The sequence below is a fragment of the Nerophis ophidion genome, linkage group LG24, assembly GCF_033978795.1.
Source record: "Nerophis ophidion isolate RoL-2023_Sa linkage group LG24, RoL_Noph_v1.0, whole genome shotgun sequence".
Classification (NCBI taxonomy): domain Eukaryota; kingdom Metazoa; phylum Chordata; class Actinopteri; order Syngnathiformes; family Syngnathidae; genus Nerophis; species Nerophis ophidion.
In genome coordinates this window covers 17,464,363-17,475,594 of record NC_084634.1, presented here as the reverse complement: position 1 = coordinate 17,475,594, position 11,232 = coordinate 17,464,363, and the positions used below count along the sequence as shown (strand labels likewise).

The 11,232-nt window shown below is 42.4% G+C and overlaps 1 protein-coding gene across 1 annotated transcript in view; it reads right to left on the bottom strand.

Annotated features, from left to right (window-relative positions):
* fut8b (fucosyltransferase 8b (alpha (1,6) fucosyltransferase)) overlaps positions 1-10,825 on the bottom strand; it is a 333,042-nt gene extending 322,217 nt beyond the window's left edge. The window contains exon 1 of the mRNA XM_061885779.1: positions 10,639-10,825. The gene's annotated coding sequence lies outside the window, so the exon portion shown is untranslated. The remainder of the gene's footprint in view (positions 1-10,638) is intronic.
* Between the last annotated feature and the right edge of the window lie 407 nt (positions 10,826-11,232).

Here is an 11,232-nt window from a genome sequence, read left to right as displayed (position 1 = left end):
TTCTTATTGTAACATTGCATGTCCAGTTCTTATCGTATTTTTCGGACTATATGGCACATCGGATTATAAGGCGATTTTCATACAAAATAAGGTTGATTTTCATACAAAAGGTGCACTGTATTTTAAGACGCATCAAAGGCCTACTGAAATGACATATTATTATTTAACGGGAATAGCAGGTCCATTCTATGTGTCATACTTGATCATTTCGCGATATAGCCATATTTTTTTCCGAAAGGATTTAGTAAAGAACATCGACAATAAAGTTTGTAACTTTTGGTGCTGATAAAAAGCCTCGCCTTTACCGGAAGCCGAAGACGATGACATCACAAGGGTGAGGGCTCCTCACGTTCTCACATTGTTTTTAATGGGAGCCTCCAGCAGCAGGGGCTATTCGGACCAAGAAAACGACAATTTCCCCATTAATTTGAGCGAGGATGAAAGATTCGTGGATGATAATATTGATAGCGAAGGACTAGAAAAAAAAAATAATAATAAAATAAAAAGCAACGGCTCCAGGCGAAGGCAGTGTGAGCGTTTCAGATGTAATTAGACACATTTACTAGGATAATTCTGGAAGATCCCTTATCTGCTTATTGTTTTAATAGTGTTTTAGTGAGATTGTAAAGACATACCTCGAGGTCGGATGGCTTCGGTGAACACGCAGTGTCTCAGAAAGAAGCCGAGGAGCCAAGCTCACAGCTGCGTTTTGAATAGCTACTGCAGGAGGACGAATAATCCAAATATGTCTCCGGTAAGATATATATCACAATTTTCTCATACAAAAACATGCCGGTTGACGTATAAAAAACATGTTCGCTAGACCGCTCTGTGTTAAAAACAAAGAAACACCGGCTGTGTCTCGGTGCTAAAGACAGCTGCAATACACCGCTTTCCACCAACAACATTGTTCTTTATAGTCTCCATTATTAATTGAAGAAATTGCAAAAGTTTCAGCAACACATATGTCCAAATTACTGTGTAATTATGCGATGAAAAGAGACGACTTTTAGCCGTAACTGGTGCTGAGCTAATATTTCCTGACAGTCCGTGACGTCACGCGCATGCGTCATCATTCTGCGACGTTTTCAACAAGAAACTCCGAGGGAAATTTAAACATGGGCTGTATTGGCATGTGTTGCAATGTTAATATTTCATCATTGATATAATAACTATCAGAATGTGTGGTCGGTAGTAGTGGGTTTCAGTAGGTCTTTAAAAAGGGATAGCATTATGATTTTTTCTACGATTAAAACAATTCCTTGTGGTCTACATCAGTGTTTTTCAACCACTGTGATACAGTCTAGTGTGCTGTGGGAGATAAGGTAATTTTCCCTAATTGGGTTTAAAAAAGGTAATTTTCCCTAATTGGGTTTAAAATATTTTTTTTACAAACCAGTAATAATCCGCAAATAATGTGCCGTTGTTGAGTGTCTGTACTGTCTAGGGCTCGGCAGAGTAACCGTGTAATAGTCTTATATAGCAGTAGGTGGCAGCAGGTAGCTAATTGCTTTGTAGGTGTCGAGAACACGTGTGTGAGACGATGGTATATAGACGTCAACAGGAGGCAGGGTGTAGGTAAAAAGGTATCAAATTTAAAGGCCTACTGAAATGAGATTTTCTTATTTAAACGGGGATAGCAGGTCCATTATATGTGCCATACTTGATCATTTTGTGATATTGCCATATTTTTTCTGAAGAATTTAGTAGAGAACATTGACGATAAAGTTTGCAACTTTTGGTCGCTATTAAAAAAGCCTTGCCTGTACTGGAAGTAGCAGACGATGTGCGCGTCACGGGTTGTAGAGCTCCTCACATCCGCACATTGTTTACAATAATGGCCACCAACAGCGAGAGCGATTCGGACCGAGAAAGCGACGATTTCCCCATTAATTTGAGCGAGGATGAAAGATTTGTGGATGAGGAAAGTGAAAGTGAAGGCTTAGGAAACAAATAAAAAAAAAATTTAACTAGACGGCAGAGCGATTCAGATGTTATTAAACAAATTTACTAGGAAAATTCTGGAAAATCCCTTTTCTGCTTATTGTGTTACTAGTGTTTTAGTGAGATTATATGGAAGTACCTGTACAACCTGAAAGACGGAGGGGTGTGGCGACCGCCAGTGTCTCCGAGGGAAGCCATGTTTCTCGACGAGGAGAAAGCAGCCGGGCTGAGATTTTTTTTTTTCCCCCTCCTCCACGATGGAAGCATCCGACGGTCGGGGGCGGCCGGTGGGAGAAGGCAAGAGAGTCCACAGCTGCCTCTTTGACGGACGCAAGAGGAACGACGCAAGCTCTCCGCTCATGTCTACGGTAAGAGCCGACTTATTACCACCGTTTTCTCACCGAAACCTGCCGGCTGACATGTGGTAGGGAACCAAGTTCGCTTGACCGCTCTGTTCCATTGTATTTTTAGTCCGAATGGCGGCATACGTTGATACCGGTATTTTTTTTTTAAAACGGTGCCTTTTACGGTTAGATAACCAGAGTTGACAGCACTCAGATTATTTTGCTCGCCATCATCTGCTAGGGTGGGGCGGGAGCATGGCCGGAGACAGGAGCAGACCCAACAAAGCACCCGGACGCTTTACTGCCATGTTACAGGCACCGCATGTGAACCAATTAAGGTATGTAATAAAACATTGACAAAAGCGTTCATGCCGGTATACATCTGCGGCTTATAGTCTGAAATATCAAAGAAAACAAAGGACATTAAAGACATAAAAAGTGCAAAGCTGATGCAACCAGCCACTTCTACACACAACCACAAAAGTAAAACAACAACAAAAATACATATACACTGTGATGGCCTCTGCGGTGCTGGCCGCCATCATCTGCTAGGGTGGGGGGGGAGCATGGCCGGAGACAGGAGCAGACCCAAAAAAGCAACCAGACGCTTTACTGCCATGTTACAGGCACCGTTTGTAAACCAATTAAGGTATGTAATAAAACATTGATAAAATCGTTCATGTCGGTATACATTCGCGGCTTATAGTCTGTTGCAGGTAGTATATATATTTTTTTTAAATTGTCTTCTACAATTTGGTGGCTGCGGCTTAAATACAGTATTATTTTCTTTGTTGCAGGAGCCCACCACCTCAACAAATGTTTGTTTCCTCCAGTCTCTTTTTTCAGAGAAAGAATATATCAGGAACGACGGTGTAAAAAGGAGATATTATATATATATATATATATATATATATATATATATATATATATATATATATATATATATATATATATATATATATATATATATATATATATATATATATATATATATATAAAATATACACACACGCACTGGCGCCACTATCAAGCATTATACACACATAAACACACACACACACACACGGAGTACACTGAGCCAAAACACTGCGATGCTTGAAATTAGAATGTCTTTTCATGCAAACAGAGGCTCCTGCTGTGCAGGTGACAGGCTGGTACTGCAGACAGGATTGAAATGAAAAACAAATGCGACTTTGAATAAGACGCTATTTGGTGGAGGATTGCAACACGGGAGTCAACACAGCATTGGCGTTTGCCGCGCCGCTAATAGGCGCACTGTGAAATGCAGATAAAACTACGGAATGAGTCACCGCCCCTCTTTGGCTCGCCACGCCGGATCTAACCTCTCTGGCAACGTAGCACTAATACGTTTAATGAAGTCATTAGTCAAAAAATGAAGACCGACAGCGGCATAAGTCATCGACATGGAGGGCGGAGGCTTAGATAAAGCTCAGCAGCCTTCTGCAAAGTGCAGCAGGATGGCTGCCAGCACCAACAGGAGAAAGTTGCATGGTAAATTGTGGTTGCTCGTCGGAAATCCAATCAGCGCGTGGATTTAAGTGCTTCATCAAAATTTACGTGGGGCTGGAATGAACTGCTCCGGAGTAATTATTCGCACTTTGCTTGATACAAAGCGCAGCCGCTCCTAATAGCGGTGAACTATAGAGTGGCGCAGGTGGAGGAGAGTGACGCTACCTGGGTGTCAAATAACACGTTTTGTCTGTGTTGGCACGATATGTGACACTTCACTTATTCATAAGATTAAAGCTGCTAACTCAATCAGTCTTGCATCACGTTACCACGCCGGACATTATTACAAAACATCAACGATGCATTATTCGCCATAGGTGCTGATGTTCGCCCGTGTTGGCGTCAACACTTTAAACTGGAAACACAATAGATATTGACTCCAAATATAGGGCCTTATAATACATTTGTATTCAGTATTTCGTTTTTTTAGAATTCTATTGTTTTACTTTTGACCCCTATTTACCACCATAGTGTGCTTGTTGTGGAATAAATAAAATGTAATAAGATGTCCATTGAGTAAATGCACTTTATTCGTGCAATTTTAGCTAGGGATGTAACCATATGAACATTTTCTATTACGATTTCTGTGACCAAAATTATCACGGTTATCCCTTTTAAATAACTAAAATAAATAGATGCACTGTTAGAAAGCCCACTACTTTGCTTACTGTGTTTTTCGGATTACAAGTTGCAGTTTTTTTCATAGTTTGGCCAGGGGTGCGACATATACTCCGGAGCAAATTATGTGTGAAATTATTAACACATTATAGTAAAATATAAAATACTATTATTTATCTAATTCGCGGAAGAGACGAAAACAATGTCAGCAATCGTCACACACACGTCAGCAATCGTCACATACACGTCAACCAATAAGAATTCAGCGGGGGAGGGTCATGGCAGAAGTGCATTGTGGGTCATGGAATGCTAACTGCTAGATGCTATATGCTACTGCTGTAGTTATTAAAATTGATCATTTCATCGTTGGCGGTAACTTATAAAAACTGAGAAGGGCTGATCAAAAATTGGACCGAAAAGGAAATCATGTACTGCAGATTACAAGCTGGATGTAGTGAAATATGCAGCAGAAAACGACAAGAGGAAGCGGCGCATACCTTTGGAGTTGGCAGAGATGTTTAGAAGCGACATCAAGGAAGAAGATTTAATCGGATTTATCGATTAGGAGTGACAGATTGTTTGGTAAACGAATAGCATGTTCTATATGTTATAGTTATTTGAATGACTCTTACCATAATATGTTACGTTAACATACCAGGCACCTTCTCAGTTGGTTATTTATGCGTCATATAACGTACACTTATTCAGCCTGTTGTTCACTATTCTTTATTTATTGTAAATTGCCTTTAAAATGCCTATTCTTGGTGTTGGATTTTATCAAATAAATTTCCCCCAAAAATGCAATTTATACTCTAGTGCGACGTATATATGTTTTTTTAGCTTCTTCATTATGCATTTTCGGCCGGTGCGACGTATACTCCGGAGCGATTTATAATCCGAAAAATACAGTACCCTCTGCATTTAACCCATCATCTTGTACCACCCCCTGGGAGGTGAGGGGAGCAGTAGCGTGCGCTGCATTCAGGAGTCATTCGGTGAATAACTCCTAATTCCAACCCCTTGATGCTGAGTGCCAAGCAGGGAGGCATTGGGTCCCATTTTTTGTAGTCTTTGGTATGACTCGGCCGTGGTTTGAACTCACGACCTCCCAGTCTCATAGCAGAACCTCTAACCACAAGACCACTGAGCTGACACAAAAACTATTTGTGTCATAATCCTCCGAGTGTACAGTAGGGATGTAACAACGATATAATGATAAAAGGATGATAAAGTTTCCGAAGGTTAGTACCGTATTCTCCGGGCTATAGATTTTTTAATAAATGAATAATTTTCCCAAAATAAGACGCAGATATATACTGGTAGAAAATATTTTGTAAATGTTTATTTACATATCTTAATTGTTTTCAAACGGTGCCTGTAACACAGCAGTAAAACGGCTGATCAAACAAAACAGAAGTCATCGTCACGGACCCACTAGCTGGGGAAGCCAGCTCTTCAATCAGCTAAACAGACTCGATAACTCCAGTGACGTTTTGGTGAATTTACTGAGGAATTTGTGAAACTGAACCAATACAGAAAGAATGCCATTGTGTGTTAATAATATTAACAAAAACACTTGTGAACGTGTAAGCACATTAGCTAATGCTAAAGACGTTAGCGCGTACAAATATGCATGAAAACACTCCTACAGATATCACACATGGTACGGTTTAGTAATTAATTGTTTTTGGTTATTTTGTAAAACTAACAAACTATGAATTTATACGATTAGAACGCTATGGACAGTTATACTTCCGTTTCAAAGCATGAAACAGGAAGTGCATTTTCAAACCGCAGCACCTGTAGTCAGGAAACTCATCCAAAAGATGGCGCCATAGCACAAAAAATCATTTGTTTAGCGTCGCTATCTGTGTTATATGAAAGCTATTTGTTGAATACCAAATAGTATGGTCATCAGCGAGGGAAAATTCCTAAATTAGCCGCAGTGTTTTATAGGCCGCAGGGTTCAAAGCTTGGGGGGAAAAAAGTACCGGCTTATCTTCGGGAAAATTCGGTATTATTGTTTCAAATTAAAATGACCATGATCACGGTGGCAGAGCGGTTAGTGCGTCTGCCTCACAATACAAAGGTCCTGCAGTCCTGGGTTCAAATCCAGGCTCGGGGTCTTTCTGTGTGGAGTTTGCATGTTCTCCCCGTGAATGCGTGGGTTCCTTCCGGCTACTCCGGCTTCCTCCCACCTCCAAAGACATGCACCTGGGGATAGGTTGATTGGCAACACTAAATTGGCCCTAGTGTGTGAATGTGAGTGTGAATGTTGTCTGTCTATCTGTGTTGGCCCTGCGATGAGGTGGCGATTTGTCCAAGGTGTACCCCGCCTTCCGCCCGATTGTAGCTGAGATAGGCGCCAGCGCCCCCCGCGACCCCGAAAGGGAATAAGCGGTAGAAAATGGATGGATGGATGATTGCAGACATGTGATTTGACCACAATGAAAAAGACTGAAAAAATTTCTGAGGGTCTGGGGAACGAGGGGGGCAATGCCCCCAGAAGCTCCTGGTTTTTCACCAATTTAAAATCCTAAAATTAACAAAGACAGCACCATTAGAAGAAAATATTATCCTAATGAATCACTGTATATGGTTCAGTCCCAACAGTATTTAGTCACTAATATTTACATGTGTTCATTTCACATCCACAGGTATCACTTGATCAGTGTTATCTACAGTTTATTTACAGTATTACCACATTACTTCAGTTCACTTCTTTTAAAATGACAGAAATGTAGAAGTCATTATTGCCTCAAATATTTTAAAGTGGCAGGGAAGTTGACATCAACGCGCATAAAAACGGAAACGGAAGTGAAACTTTCAAAGTAAACGGTTTCAAAAGCAAGAGTTTCACTAAAGATGAAACAATAAAAATTATAATAATTGTAGCTGAGATAGGCGCCAGCGCCCCCCGCGACCCCAAAAGGGAATAAGCGGTAGAAAATGGATGGATGGATGGACCGTAAAATTATTGTAAAACCGTGATGGATAACACAGAACAATTCCCATTCTATGGGGGGGTATGGGGGGTAGCGGCGGCGGCGATGACCAAGAAAAACGCGGAGTTGGAATATAATTACAACACTTTATGTACATATTTATATACATATTTATATAATACTTACATATTTATATAATATGTAACTACAGGTGCCATTCGCAGACAGAGTCCAATTGCTTTTATGAGCGGTCGAGAGAGTTAAAAGCAAAAAAATATATATATATTAATTTTTAATTTTTTTTTATTTGTGGCGGGTGTAATTCTTTCGTGGCGGGCTGCCACAAATAAATGAGTGTGTGGGAAACCCTACAATCTACAAGCTGTTCCCTCGTAGCCAGAGAGATAGAAGTGCGTGACGTCATTGAAACCGACAAACATTTTTTGACTTTATCATAAAAATTAAAAAAAATAGCTGCGGTTTAAAAGGCAGATACCAGACAGATGGCGAAGGAACTTTTGCCAACGCCATAGGATGTGGGCGTGGCCTGCCGCCAACATTTAATCTGATGGTTCGCCTTAATATTTTTAACAGTCATTACTTGGCTCCACACACTCAGATATTGACCAGAATTTGTACAAATGGTAACCATTCGTACCCATTCACAGTGGGCGGAGTCTGGTGGGGAAAACTGGCCCTCGCCATCAATCATCAAACTGTCATTACTGCACTTAAAAGGATCAGCTCTTCGCCCAAACTGACAAGAGGCTTTTAGGTCTGGGTCTGATCATGTCTACACCTCGATATCGACATCAACAACACCCGCTCGGCTCAGTCGGGTCAGTTGTGTCCTTGGGCGAGACACTTCGCCCAAACTCGCTTCCAGTGCCACCCACACTGGTTTAAGCTTGCTGTACCTTTAATGTGTGCAGCAAGCTGTTGGATATATGTTATCAGTCTGTTGTGGCCAGTGCCCTGTACTTTGCAGTGGTATGTTGGGGGAGCAGCACCAGCAAAAGGGACGTAAACCACATTGACAAACTGATCCGGAAAGCCGGTCAAACTATTGGCACGCAGTTGGAGGGGTTCGTGTCAGTGAAAGGCAGGAGGACACTGGACAAACTGCTCGCCATCATGGACAATCCTGCCACCCACTCCACCAGACAATTGGGGGACAGCTGAGCTCATACTCCAACAGGCTCCTTAAGCTTCGTTTCCACAGTGTTTTATTCAAGAATTCCTTCATTCCGCACTCCATCAAGCTGTATAATCACTCGCCATACAGCAATAGATGATATCTGTCTATTACCTGACCGCTTCTATGTTAGTTACCTCTCTTTCTTTATAATGTCTATTTTATGCTGGATCTACTCTCTATTTAATGCTGCAGCTGTTATATATACTGTAATATTGTACACGGTAATTGTTATATAATGTATATCCATCCATCCATTTTCTACCGCTTGTCCTGTTCGAGGTCACGGGGGGTGCTGGAGCCTATCTCAGCTGCACATGGGCGGAAGGCGGGGTATACCCTGGACAAGTCGCCATCTCATCACAGGGCCAACACAGATAGATAACATTCACACTCACATTCACACACTATGGACCATTTAGTGTTGCCAATCAACCTATCCTCAGGTGCATGTCTTTGGAGGTGGGAGGAAGTCAGAGTACCCGGAGGGAACCAAGGCAGTCACGGAGAGAACATGCAAACTCCACACAAAGATCCCGAGCCCGGGATTGAATTTAGGACTACTCAGGACCTTCGTATTGTGAGGCACATGCACTAACCAATGTTCCACTGTGCTGCCCATATATATTGTATATACCGTATTTCCTTGAATTGCCGCAGGGCATATAGTATGCACCTGCTTTGAATTACTGCCGGGTCAAACTCGCTTCCCAAAACAATTAGCGCATGCGTAGTATTACCGCCTGGTCAAACTCAAGACGTCACAAGTGACACTTCCCCTGTCATCATCAAAAAGTTCTATTTTGGTTTTATCTGACCACATGACATTCTCCCAGTCATCTGCTGTATCATCCATGTATCCATTTTGGTATAAACTCAACTCGTCGTGTTTGGAGGAAGAAGAATACTGAGTTGCATCTCAAAAACACCATACCTACTGTGAAGCATGGGGGTGGAAACATCATGATTCGGGGCTGTTTTTCTGCTAAGGGGACAGGACGATTGATCCGTGTTAGGGAAAGAGTGAATGGGGCCATGTATCGTGAGATTTTGAGCCACAACCTCCTTCCATCAGTGAGAACTTTGAATGGTTGACCAAATACTTATTTTCCACCATAATTTACAAATATATTTTTTTTAATTCCTACAATGTGAATTCCTGGATTTTTTTTTCATATTCTGTCTCTCACAGTTGAAAAGTACCTATGATGAAAATTACATACCTCTGTCATCCTTTTAAGTGAGAGAACTTGAACAATCGGACTAAATACTTTTTTGCCCCACTGTAGATCCACTGGCCGTCCATTGGACCGGTCGCCCAGGGGCGGAGGGTGTCCCCACATCTGCGGTCCCCTCCAAGGTTTCTCATTGTAGCCCATGGGGTTGAGTTTTTCCTTGCCCTGATGTGGGATCTGAGCAGAGGATCACAACGACATCCTCTGCTCATATCCCACATCAGGGCTTGTGCAGCCCTTTGCGACTCTTGTGATTTAGGGCTATATAAGTTAACTTTGATTGATTGATTGATTGATTGATCATCATCATGTAGGCAGAAATAATGATGGGGGAAATCCAATGTTTATATCAACACTAACTTGACCAGAACTACACACTTAGAAAGAGACAACACAAAACACAGCTTTGCATGCACAATAGCTGCACAATGGGTGACAGAAGTGATGCACAGCCAGTGCTTGGCGGAGGTCACTCGCCACCAACACCGCTTAGCTTACGGGCTAACACCACTAAACATTGCCGTCATACAAACGCACCTACTTCGTGTTTTTTTTCTAAGAGTTTAAAGCAAACCGGGTTTGTTTACATGCCAATGGCGGCGAATAAGCAACAAAAAAGGCGGTGAACGAGGAAGTGGCGTACCAGGCACGGAACGCACCATCCTTCCCGGAGCTATGCCGAAAATCACCCGGGTGGAGGGGACCACATAACGGGGCAGCAGCGCTGCAAACCTCGGCCACAAAAGAGCAGCGACGGCGGGCAACAGGCCGGGGATGTAGCCGCCGCTACATGCCCCGTACGTAAAGGAGAGATAAGCGCCCCTTACCTGGACGTGGAGGAGGCAACCCCGGCTTCCAGGGGCATCCGACGGGGTCTCTCTTCCGACAAAACGAGGAGGAAAGAGACAGCCGATGTCGGAGGGGAGGAAGCTGGGGTAAAGAATAGGAGCAGCGAGGCTGCACTGTGTGGATATCTGCCGGTGTCAAAGTACATGAAGGGAAGGGGGAGTTCCACTTCCGGTGACGGCTTTTCAAAGTAAATCACCACGCTGCGTTCATACATACATACATCCCTTTTTATATCGCTTTTCTCAGCTACAATCGGGCAGAAGGCGGTGTACACCCTGGACATGTCGCTACCTCATCGCAGGGCCAACACATTCAAACTCACTTTCACACACTACGGACACTTTATAATTAAAAGTTAAAGGCCTACTGAAACCCACTACTACCCACCACGTAGTCTGATAGTTTATATATCAATGATGAAATATTAACATTGCAACATATGCCAATACGGCTTTTTTAGTTTACTAAGTTACAATTTTAAATTTCCCGGGAGTTTCGTCTTGGAAACGTCGTGTAATGATGACGTGTACGTGAGACGTCACGCGTTTTTAGGAAGTATGAGTGCTACGCAC